Here is a 12,188-nt window from a genome sequence, read left to right on the forward strand (position 1 = left end):
AGACGGATAGAATAATCGAACAGACGTCCATCTGATGTAATCAGACGATAGACGGATATGAATAATCGGACAGACGTCCATCCGATGTAATCAGACGATAGACGGATAGAATAATCGAACAGACGTCCATCTGATGTAATCAGACGATAGACGGATAGAATAATCGGACAGACGTCCATCCGATGTAATCAGACGATAGACGGATAGAATAATCGGACAGACTTCCATCGGATGTAATCAAATCGGACAGTCGGTACGCCGACTCTGACAGTCCACAAATAATTCTCCCTACCCGATAATCAGACGATAGACGGATAGAATAATCGGACAGACTTCCATCGGATGTAATCAAATCGGACAGTCGATACACCGACTCTGACAGTCCACAAATAATTCTCTCTACCCGGTAATCACGCGATAGACGGATAGAATAATCGAACAGACGTCCATCCGATGTAATCAAATCGGACAGTCGGTACACCGACTCTGACAGTCCACAAATAATTCTCTCTACCCGGTAATCACGCGATAGACGGATAGAATAATCGGACAGACGTCCATCCGATGTAATCAAATCAAACAGTCGGTACACCGACTCCGACAGTCCACAAACAATTTTCCCTACGCGGTAATCACACGATAGACGGATAGAATAATCGGACAGACGTCCATCCGATGTAATCAAATCGGACTGTCGGTACACCGACTCCGAAAGTCCACAAACAATTTCCCTACGCGGTAATCACACGATAGACAGATAGAATAATCAAACAGACTTCCATCGGATGTAATCAAATCGGACAGTCGGTACACCGACTCTGACAGTCCACAAACAAATTCTCCCTACCCTCTAACCAGACGATAGACGGATAGAATAATCGGACAGACTTCCATCGGTTGTAATCAAATCGGACAGTCGGTACACCGACTCTGACAGTCCACAAATAATTTTTCCTACCCGGTAATCAGACGATAGACGGATAGAATAATCGGACAGACATCCATCGGATGTAATCAGCCCGATAGACCAATAGAGTAGTCGGACACACCCCCATTAGATCCAACCAGACTACAGACCGGTAGACGCCGCACCTCCTGTCCTTCGATCCGTCTACTACTACACGAAATAAACCCGTTTCTTACTCGCACCCTCCGATCGCCCGATGGCCGCTCCCACCGCAACGAATACATAACATAACCCTTCGAAACCCAGACCCTAAGATCGCCGAAAACCCGTGCCGACCGCAGAAATCGAAAATCGGGACGACACTCCCCGTGCAGATGGGTGACCGCTACACCCGACCACGCGATAAAAGAGAAACCCACAAGACCGGTCTCGACCTAGCTCGCCTCGGCTTTCCGCCGTCGGCTGCGCACGCTTAATCTAACAACCCGACACTATAAGACACTAATCATGAATGTTGACTTAACATAGAGATGATTTAATGAACCTACATACTGGCACACACACACACACCAACACATACACAAAAACAAGCAGACACAACAACACATTGTAAAACACGATGTGCGACACGACCCACAGAGAGTCCGCTACACCAAAGAAGCAACGATCTGGAACCGAGAAAGGCAACGGGACGGTCTGACGCGATACCGGCGCAGACTCCGGAGTCCTTAGATAACGTACGGATCGACCACTGTCCGATGGATACGTATCGACACGACACGGCCTTGTGAGCCAGACACACGGGAACCACAATATGTGACGTCATTCTCAACGGAAGCAGACAGAGTAAATCTACCGTCGGGCGCCATACTAAAAGGATAGGAATCTAAAGATCTCCCACGCTAACGCGACTTGTGTCATCTCGAAGGCATTCTTGTCGTATCGCGTGCAAATCTACTGGTGGGGAAGGAGTCGGCCCGGCTGGGGTAACCCTAAGGGCCTAACCCTAACTCTGACTCTAACCCAAACCCTAACCCTAACTCTAACCCTAACACTATTTAATTAATAAATAAATATTTATAAATTAATTAAAAATTATTTCTACCCCCAATCTTACTCCACGACACCAAATAACACTCATACACCCCACACCACGCAAACACAACACTCAGGACAGACAACCTTCATGTCACACATAGACACACATACCCATACACGCAGACTCACCGATCAGATGTCGTCTTCACCTCATCGGGAGCTCATCATCACTCGCTCTGTTCGTCCATATCACTTATGCCAGCTGCTCTTTCTAACTACACCGTCACCGTTGCTTCTGAAGCCGAAGAACAAGGGTATTCGATACATGACAACAAACAAGTCACATGACTAATATTACTCGGATACAGACATATATCTCCCGCCGCCGACATACCAAAAGAACTCATTACGTCAAACGGACACAAGAATCCATTGTTCTGAAACCTAGTCAAACCTCCGATCACGTCACGACTTCTCAAAACTTCTTTATATGAACGACAACTGACGAGTGACATTCTCTAGCGTGTTGCAAAGTTAGACATTCTCATCGATGCGTGTCTGGTGCTGATGAAAGTTATAAATCGAAACGCGTATGCCAATAGACCGCACCGCGCTCGCTTATGTGCACGCTGAAACGATACCCGAAGCTGGATATCGTTCCATAACGTTTTGATTAGTGATCACATCTCATATCTGACACATAACCTCTCTGAAAACGCTCAATCGATATTGTCTTGAATTGTCTCTCTAATAACAACTACATTCTAACAGAAAACAACTCTAAATAGACAATGAGTACGTAAACACTGAACAGGACCTCCACACCGGAAGTACCACTTCAACATTTCCGGCTTCAGAATGCATTTCCCAAAAGTGGGGATCAGCAAATGAACATCCTGATTAACATCAACTACTGACCACAACAGCATCCATCAACTCATTCTGACCAACAAACTTTACAAGGGTGGTCAAAAAGACAGACCTACATTGGAAGAATTCTACAATTACAGGTACACACCAAAAACACTCTTATACAGACTGACATATGTTGGTGCTCACATATACAAAAAACTACTCCCAATACGAAACTACATTGAACAAATGTGTGAGCCAACAAAATCAATACACAACTCAAATTACAAATCAACTTAATTAAACAAGAAATCTGACATTTGATGATTTGAAACAACTACACAAACTAACAAGTTTTAATACATGTCAAGCAACTCGATCCTAAGATCATCCCATCACAGTTTGCAACATCAACAACTCATCTTTTCCCACCAAGGTAAGTACCTGGCCAACATACCTTGACATCCACACTCCACAGCAGACATCCACATACCCATACACCCATATGGGCTTACTTAACATTATTATTAAAACAACTAGCTTGACCCCAACTGAATCAATTATTTATTGAATTATTGCATGGAATAGTAATTGATTAATAAATTAATTAATTGATTATATAATCTTAATCTCTTTTGTTCTCCTGTCTTTCTCCTCTTGGCCACCCACTCAGATTTGATCCATACATGTTTCCAACCTCCCCCCGCCCCCCTCTCTCTCTGTCACTCAATTTTCTATCTTTCTCCTTTTCCTTCTGTCCTTTTCCCCTCTTCCCTTCTATCTTCTACACGGACAAAACAAACACACATGAAGGAACTCCTAATCATCCGACACCAAAACATTGATGGTTCCAACGGACACAACCTCTACACTTGACCAGAGAATTGTTGCACCAACAGTGAAGAGATTATTGTTGACAATTAATGACAAGCCGTACACTCAAGGGAGCACCCCACAAGACTGGAAATGGAGCCCTCACGATCACCAGACCAGGCATGGTCCTGCACGTTCTGGTACGTGAGGTTTAGTTCTGTTGAGCTAAACCCTAGTTTGGTTCTGTTGAGCTAAACTCTACCCCATAACCTTAACCCTAACCCTAACCCTAACCCGCTAACAAATTACAATTGAGTCGACCTCTTGAAAGGGGTCCCATGCTTCAATTTTTAGCGCATATTTTACGGAGTCAAAATTGCATTCATCTGGCATCGTCGTTTTGTCGATTCGTCTTTCTGTTTTGCCGTAAATCCATATGACAAGTGCTGACGTACGTATATATATAAATATATAAATATACTAGTAAATGCTCGGTTAGCATTGTGTTTGGCGAGCGATGGTGTTCTATCTTTACCTATTGAGTGATAATTCGTGTAACAATGGTTGCGTTACTTAGCAATAGTTTTTGTCAAACAAACGCGGGAACTAAGGAAACAGACTCTCAGTTGCTCTTCTATAGTATTTGGCGTTCAATTATCCGAATTGGGCGTTCAATTATCCGATTCAGGCGTTCAATTATCCGTTGCTTACGGCTGTTGTGCAATATCATGGAAAAGTGAATAACTTACATAGTCTGCGGTTGGGCAGCTGCTCAAATATCATCATTCATCAGCTGTCTAGACGCAATAATTTGTAATTAATCTTGACTTTAGCGTGAATTTTTAGCTTGTGCTGTACGATATTTTTCTTTGCACTAATCTTGGTGTCCCACGTTTCCGCAGAAGTCTAACTAAGCTGTTGTGAGCAAACTAAATCTACATATCTAAGAAACCTACAACAACGGTTTTATCCCGTCAATCGTGGTGTAATTCGCATATTTTGTAAACCGCTCGTCCTGCGTGATTCCATGCAACAATCCATCATACGTCTTAGCAGGTTTTTAGCTAATCAAAAGCTCGAATTTCACTACTTCGCCTTCTCACCTTTCTTGAATCAATCATTTATTGTTCAGCTGAAACGCGAGTGAGCATCATAGAAAGACGTCATGAAAGAAATGTGCGCCGTTTTGACTTGACGTATCAGTCTGAAACAATTATTTCTATAAATTTAGTACTTCTAAGACAGAACATCGAATAATTGAATACCTGAGTCGGATAATTGAATGCCCGAATCGGATAACTGAACGCCCAAATCGGATAATTGATTGCCTAAATCGGATAATTGAACGCAAAATACTATAATCGTCTTTAATTCTTCGTTCACGCTTCCATTGTCTCACTCGTTTACTAAGATAGTCGCGTAACAATGGTCACGTAGTCACGTGATAATGGTTGCGTCACAATAATTTCTGTCAAAGTAACGCGCGGAAACTCAAAAAACAGACTTTTCTCTTCTTTTAGCTTTTCCTTTCCATCCCGTTTGTCACGTATCAGTCTCTTTTGCTCTTTAGTCGCGTAAGGGAGCATAATCGAGAGTCGTTTTACTCTTCTCGCCAAACAAATAACAATTAAGTCGACCCCTCGAAAAGGGTCCCTTGCTTCAATTTTAGCGCATATGTTACGGAGTCAAAATTGCATTCATCTGGCATCGTCGTTTTGTTGATCCGCCTTTCCGTTTTGCCATAAATCCATATAACAAGTGCTGACGTACGCATATAAATATATAAATATATAGATATACTAGCAAATGCTCGGTTAGCATTGTGTTTGGCGAGCGATGGTGTTGTGTCTTTACCAATTCGCGTAACAATGGTTGCGTTACGTAGCAATAGTTTCTGTCAATCAAACGCGGGAACTCAGGAAATAGACTCTCAGTTGCTCTTCTATAGTATTTTGCGTTCAATTATCCGATTCAAACGTTCAATTATCCGTTCCTTACGGCTGTTGTACAAGTAAATAACTTACATAGTCTGCGGTTGGGCAGCTGCTCAAATATCATCATTCATCAGCTGTATAGACTCAATAATTTGTAATTAATCTTGACTTTAACGTGAATTTGAGCGTGTGTTGTAAGATAATTTCTTTTGCACTAATGTTGGTGTCCCACGTTTCCACGGAGGTCTAACTAAGCTGTTGTGAGCGAACTAAATCTACATATCTAGGAAGCCTACAACAACACTTTGCTCCACCAATCGTGGTGTAATCCGCATACTGTGTAAATCGCGCATCTTGCGTGATGCCATGCAACAGTCCATCATGCGTCGCAGCGGGTTTTTAGCTAATCAAAAGCTCGAATTTTACTATTTTGCCTTCCCACCTCAATCAATCATTTATTGTTCAGCTGAAACGTGAGTGAGCATCATAGAAAGACGGCATGAAAAAAAATTTGCGCGGTTTTGACTTTACGTATCAGACTGAAATAATTATTTCTATATTTGGTACTTCTAAAACAGAACATCGAATAATTGAATATCTGAGTCGGATAATTGAATGCCCGAATCGGATAACTGAACGCAAAATACTCTAGTTGTCTTCAATTTTTCGTTCAAGCTTCAATCGTCTCACTCGTTTACTGAGATAGTCGCGTAACAATGATTGCATAGTCACGTGACAATGGTTGCGTAGCAATAATTTCTATCAAAGTAACGCGCGGAAACATTAAAAACAGACTTTTCTCTTCTTTTAGCTTTTCTTTTTCATTCCGTTTGTCACAAATCAGTCTCCTTTGCTCTTTAGTCGCGTAAGGGAGCAAAATCGAGAGTCGTTTGACTCTCCTCGCCAAGAAATTACAATTGAGTCGACCTCTCAAAAGAGGTCCCATGCTTCAATTTTTAGCGCACATGTTACGGAGCCAAAATTGCATTCATCTGGCATCGTCGTTTGTTGATTTGTCTTTCTGTTTTGCCGTAAATCCATATGACAAGTGCTAACGTACGTATATATAAATATATAAATATATAAATATATAAATATATAAATATATAAATATATAAATTTATAAATATATAAATATATAAATATATAAATATACTAGTAAATGCTCGGTTAGCATTGTGTTTGGCGAGCGATGGTGTTCTGTCTTTACTAATTCGCGTAACAATGGTTGCGTTACTTAGCAATAGTTTTTGTCAAACAAACCCGGGAACTCAGGAAACAGACTTTCAGTTGCTCTTCTAATGTATTTTGCGTTCAATTAACCGATTCAGGCGTTCAATTATCCGTTGCTTACAGCTGTTGTGCAACTAAATAACTTACATAGTCTGTGGTTGGGCAGCTGCTCAAGTATCATCATTCATCAGCTGTATAGACGCAATAATTTGTAATTAATCTTGACTTTAGCGTGAATTTGAGCGTGTGTTGTAGGATAATTTCTTTTGCACTAATCTTGGTGTCCCACGTTTCCACGGAGGTCTAACTAAGCTGTTGTGAGCGAACTAAATCTACATATCTAGGAAGCCTACAACAACGCCTTGCTCCGTGAATCATGGTGCAATCCGCATACTTTGTAAATCGGGCGTCTTGCGTGATACCATGCAACAGTCCATCATGCGTCGCAGCGGGTTTGTAGCTAATGAAGAGCTCGAATTTCACTACTTCACCTTCCCACCTTTCTTGAATCAATCATTTATTGTTCAGCTGAAACGTGAGTGAACATCATAGAAAGACGTCATGAATAAAATGTGCGACTAAAATAATTATTTCTATATTTGGTACTTCTAATTAGAAAAGGACATCGGATAATTGAATGCCCGAATCGGATAACTGAACGCCCAATTCGGATAATTGCTTGCCTGAATCGGGTAACTGAACGCTGAGTTCAGATAATTGAACGCAAAACACTCTAGTTGTCTTCAATTCTTCGTTCACGCTTCAGTCGTCTCACTCCTTTACTGAGATAGTCGCGTAACAATGATCGCATAGTCACGTGACAATGGTTGCGTAGCAATAATTTCTATCAAAGTAACGCGCAGAAACTCAAAAAGCAGACTTTTCTCTTCTTTTAGCTTTTCTTTTTCATTCCGTTTGTCCCAAATCAGTCTCCTTTTCTCTTTAGTCGCGTAAGGAAGCAAAATCCAGAGTTGTTTGACTCTCCTCGCCAAGAAATTACAATTGAGTCGACCCCTCAAAAGAGGTCCCATGCTTCAATTTTTAGCGCATATGTTACGGAGTCAAAATTGCATTCATCTGGCATCGTCGTTTTGTTGATTTGTCTTTCTGTTTTGCCGTAAATCCATGTGACAAGTGCTGACGTACGTATATATATAAATATATAAATATATAAATATATAAATATATAAATATATAAATATAATATATCTCGAGCTCAATTGACATGACAAGAGAGAGGCTCGCTTTGCTCGCCAATAAATATACTAGTAAATGCTCGGTTAGCATTGTGTTTGGCGAGCGATGGTGTTCTGTCTTTACCAATTCGCGTAACAATGGTTGCGTTACTTAGCAATAGTTTCTGTCAAACAAACGCGGGAACTCAGGAAACAGACTTTCAGTTGCTCTTCTAAAGTATTTTGCGTTCAATTATCCGATTCAGGCGTTCAATTATCCGTTGCTTACGGCTGTTGTGCAACTAAATAACTTACATAGTCTGCGGTTGGGCAGCTGCTCAAATATCATCATTCATCAGCTGTATAGACGCAATAACTTGCAATTAATCTTGACTTTAGCGTGAATTTTTAACGTGTGTTGTACGATAATTTCCTTTGAACTAATCTTGGTGTCCCACGTTTCCACGAATATCCAGCTGTGCTGTTGTGAGCGAACTAAATCTACATATCTAGGAAGCCTACAACAACGCCTTGCTCCGTCAATCGTGGTGTAATCCGCATACTTTGTAAATCGCGCGTCTTGCGTGATACCATGCAACAGTCCATCATGCGTCGCAGCGGGTATTTAGCTAATCAAGAGCTCGAATTTCACTACTTTGCCTTCCCACCTTTCTTGAATCAATCATTTATTGTTCAGCTGAAACGTGTGTGAGCATCAAAAGACGTCATGAAAGAAATGTGCGACTAAAATAATTATTTCTATATTTGTTACTTCTAATTAGGACAGAACATCGGATAATTGAATGCCCAAATCGGATAACTGAACGCCCAATTCGGATAATTGCTTGCCTGAATCGGGTAACTAAACGCCGAGTTCGAATATTTGAACGTAAAATACTATAGTTGTCTTCAATTCTTCGTTCACGCTTCAATCGTCTCACTCGTTTATTAGCTGAGATAGTTACGTAACAATGATCGCATAGTCACGTGACAATGGTTGCGTAGCAATAATTTCTATCAAAGTAACGCGCGGAAACTCAAAAAACAGACTTTTCTCTTCTTTTAGCTTTTCTTTTTCATTTCGTTTGTCACGAATCGGTCTCCTTTGCTCTTTAGTCGCGTAGGGGAGCAAAATCGAGAGTCGTTTGACTCTTCTCGCCAACAAATTACAATTGAGTCGACCCCTCGAAAGGGACACGTTATTCAATTTTTAGCGCATATGTTAAGGAGTCAAAATTGCATTCATCTGGCATCGTCGTTTTGTCGATCCGTCTTTCCGTTTTGCCGTAAATCTATATGACAAGTGCTGACGTACGCATATAAATATATAAATATATAAATATATAAATATATAAATATATAAATATATAAATATATAAATATATAAATAAAATATATCTCGAGCTCAATTGACATGACAAGAGAGAGGCTCGCTTCGCTCGCCAATAAATATATAAATATAATATATCTCGAGCTCAATTGACATGACAAGAGAGAGGCTCGCTTCGCTCGCCAATAAATACTAGTAAATGCTTGGTTAGCATTGTGTTTGGCAAGCGATGGTGTTCTGTCTTTACTAATTCGCGTAACAATGGTTGCGTTACTTAGCAATAGTTTGTCAAACAAACCCAGGAACTCAGGAAACAGACTTTCAGTTGCTCTTCTAAAGTATTTTGCGTTCAATTAATCGATTCAAGCGTTCAATTATCCGTTGTTTACGGCTGTTGTGCAACTAAATAACTTACATAGTCTGTGGTTGGGCAGCTGCTCAAATATCATCATTCATCAGCTGTATAGACGCAATAATTTGTAATTAATCTCTACTTTAGCGTGAATTTTTAACGTGTGTTGTACGATAATTTCTTTTGCACCAATCTTGGTGTCCCACGTTTCCGCGGAGGTCTAACTAAGCTGTTGTGAGCGAACTAAATCTACATATCTAGGAAGCCTACAACAACGCCTTGTTCCGTCAATCGTGGTGTAATCCGCATACTTTGTAAATCGCGCGTCTTGCGTGATACCATGCAACAGTCCATCATGCGTCGTAGCGGGTTTTTAGCTAATGAAGAGCTCGAATTTCACTACTTCATCTTCCCACCTTTCTTGAATCAATCATTTCTTGTTCAGCTGAAACGTGAGTGAGCATCCTAGAAAGACGTCATGAAAGAAATGTACGACTAAAATAATTATTTCTATATTTGTTACTTCTAAGTAGGACAGAACATCGGCTAATTGAATGCCCGAATCGGATAACTGAATGCCCAATTCGGATAATTGCTTGGCTGAATCGAGTAACTGAACGCTGAGTTCAGATAATTGAACGCAAAACACTATAGTTGTCTTCAATTCTTCGTTCACGCTTCAATCGTCTCACTTGTTTACTGAGATAGTCGCGTAACAATGATCGCATAGTCACATGACAATGGTTGCGTAGCAATAATTTCTATCAAAGCAACGCGCGGAAACTCAAAAAACAGACTTTTCTCTTCTCTTAGCTTTTAATTTTTATTCCGTTTGTTACGAATAAGTCTCTTCTGCTCTTTAGTCGCTAAAGGGAGCAAATCGAGAGTCGTTTGACTCTTCTCGCCAACAAATTACAATTGAGTCGACCCCTCGAAAGGGGACCTTGAATTGATTTTTAGCGCATATGTTACGGAGTCAAAATTACATTCATCTGGCATCGTCGTTTTGTCGATTCGTCTTTCCGTTTTGCCGTAAATCCATATGAAAAGTGCTGACGTACGCATATAAATATATAAATATACTAGTAAATGCTCGGTTAGCATTGTGTTTGGCGAGCGATGGTGTTCTGTCTTTACAAATTTGCGTAACAATGGTTGCGTTACGTAGCAATAGTTTCTGTCAAACAATCGCGGGAACTCAGGAAACAGACTTTCAGTTGCTTTTCTTAAGTATTTTGTGTTCAATTATCCGATTCAGGCGTTCAATTATCCGTTGCTTACGACTGTTGTGCAACTAAATGACTTACATAGTCTGCGGTTGGGCAGCTGCTCAAATATCATCATTCATCAGCTGTATAGACGCAATAATTTGTAATTAATCTTGACTCTAGCGTAAATGCTTAGCGTGTGTTGTAGGATAATTTCCTTTGCACTAATCTTGGTGTCCCACGTTTCCACGGAGGTCTAACTATAAGCTGTTGTGAGCGAACTAAATCTACACATCTAGGAAGCCTACAACAACGCCTTGCTCCGTCAATCGTGGTGTAATCCGCATACTTTGTAAATCGCGCGTCTTGCGTGATACCATGCAACAGTCCATCATGCGTCGTAGCGGGTTTTTAGCTAATCAAGAGCTCGAATTTCACTACTTCACCTTCCCACCTTTCTTGAATCCATCATTTATTGTTCAGCTGAAACGTGAGTGAACATCATAGAAAGACGTCATGAATAAAATGTGCGACTAAAATAATTATTTTTATATTTGTTACTTCTAATTAGGACAGAACATCGGATAATTGAATGCCCGAATCGGATAACTGAACGCCCAATTCGGATAATTGCTTGCCTGAATCGGGTAACTGAACGCTGAGTTCAGATAATTGAACGCAAAACACTATAGTTGTCTTCAATTCTTCGTTCACGCTTCAGTCGTCTGACTCGTTTACTGAGATAGTCGTGTAACAATGATCGCATAGTCACGTGACAATGGTTGCGTAGCAATAATATCTATCAAAGTAACGCGCGGAAACTCAAAAAACAGACTTTTCTCTTCTTTTAGCTTTTCCTTTTCATTCCGTTTGTCACAAATCAGTCTCCTTTTCTCTTTAGTCGCGTAAGGGAGCAAAAATCGAGAGTTGTTTGACTCTCCTCGCCAAGAAATTACAATTAAGTCGACCCCTCAAAAGAGGTCCCATGCTTCAATTTTTAGCGCATATGTTACGGAGTCAAAATTGCATTCATCTGGCATCGTCGTTTTGTTGATTTGTCTTTCTGTTTTGCCGTAAATCCATATGACAAGTGCTGACGTACGTATATATATAAATATATAAATATATAAATATATAAATATAATATATCTCGAGCTCAATTGACATGACAAGAGAGAGGCTCGCTTCGATCGCCAACTAGTAAATGCTCGGTTAGCATTGTGTTTGGCGAGCGATGGTGTTCTATCTTTACGTATTGAGTGATAATTCGTGTAACAATGATTGCGTTACATGGCAATAGTTTCTGTCAAACAAACGCGGGAACTAAGGAAACAGACTTTCAGTTG

This window comes from Corticium candelabrum, chromosome 5 (genome assembly GCF_963422355.1).
Source record: "Corticium candelabrum chromosome 5, ooCorCand1.1, whole genome shotgun sequence".
Lineage (NCBI taxonomy): Eukaryota > Metazoa > Porifera > Homoscleromorpha > Homosclerophorida > Plakinidae > Corticium > Corticium candelabrum.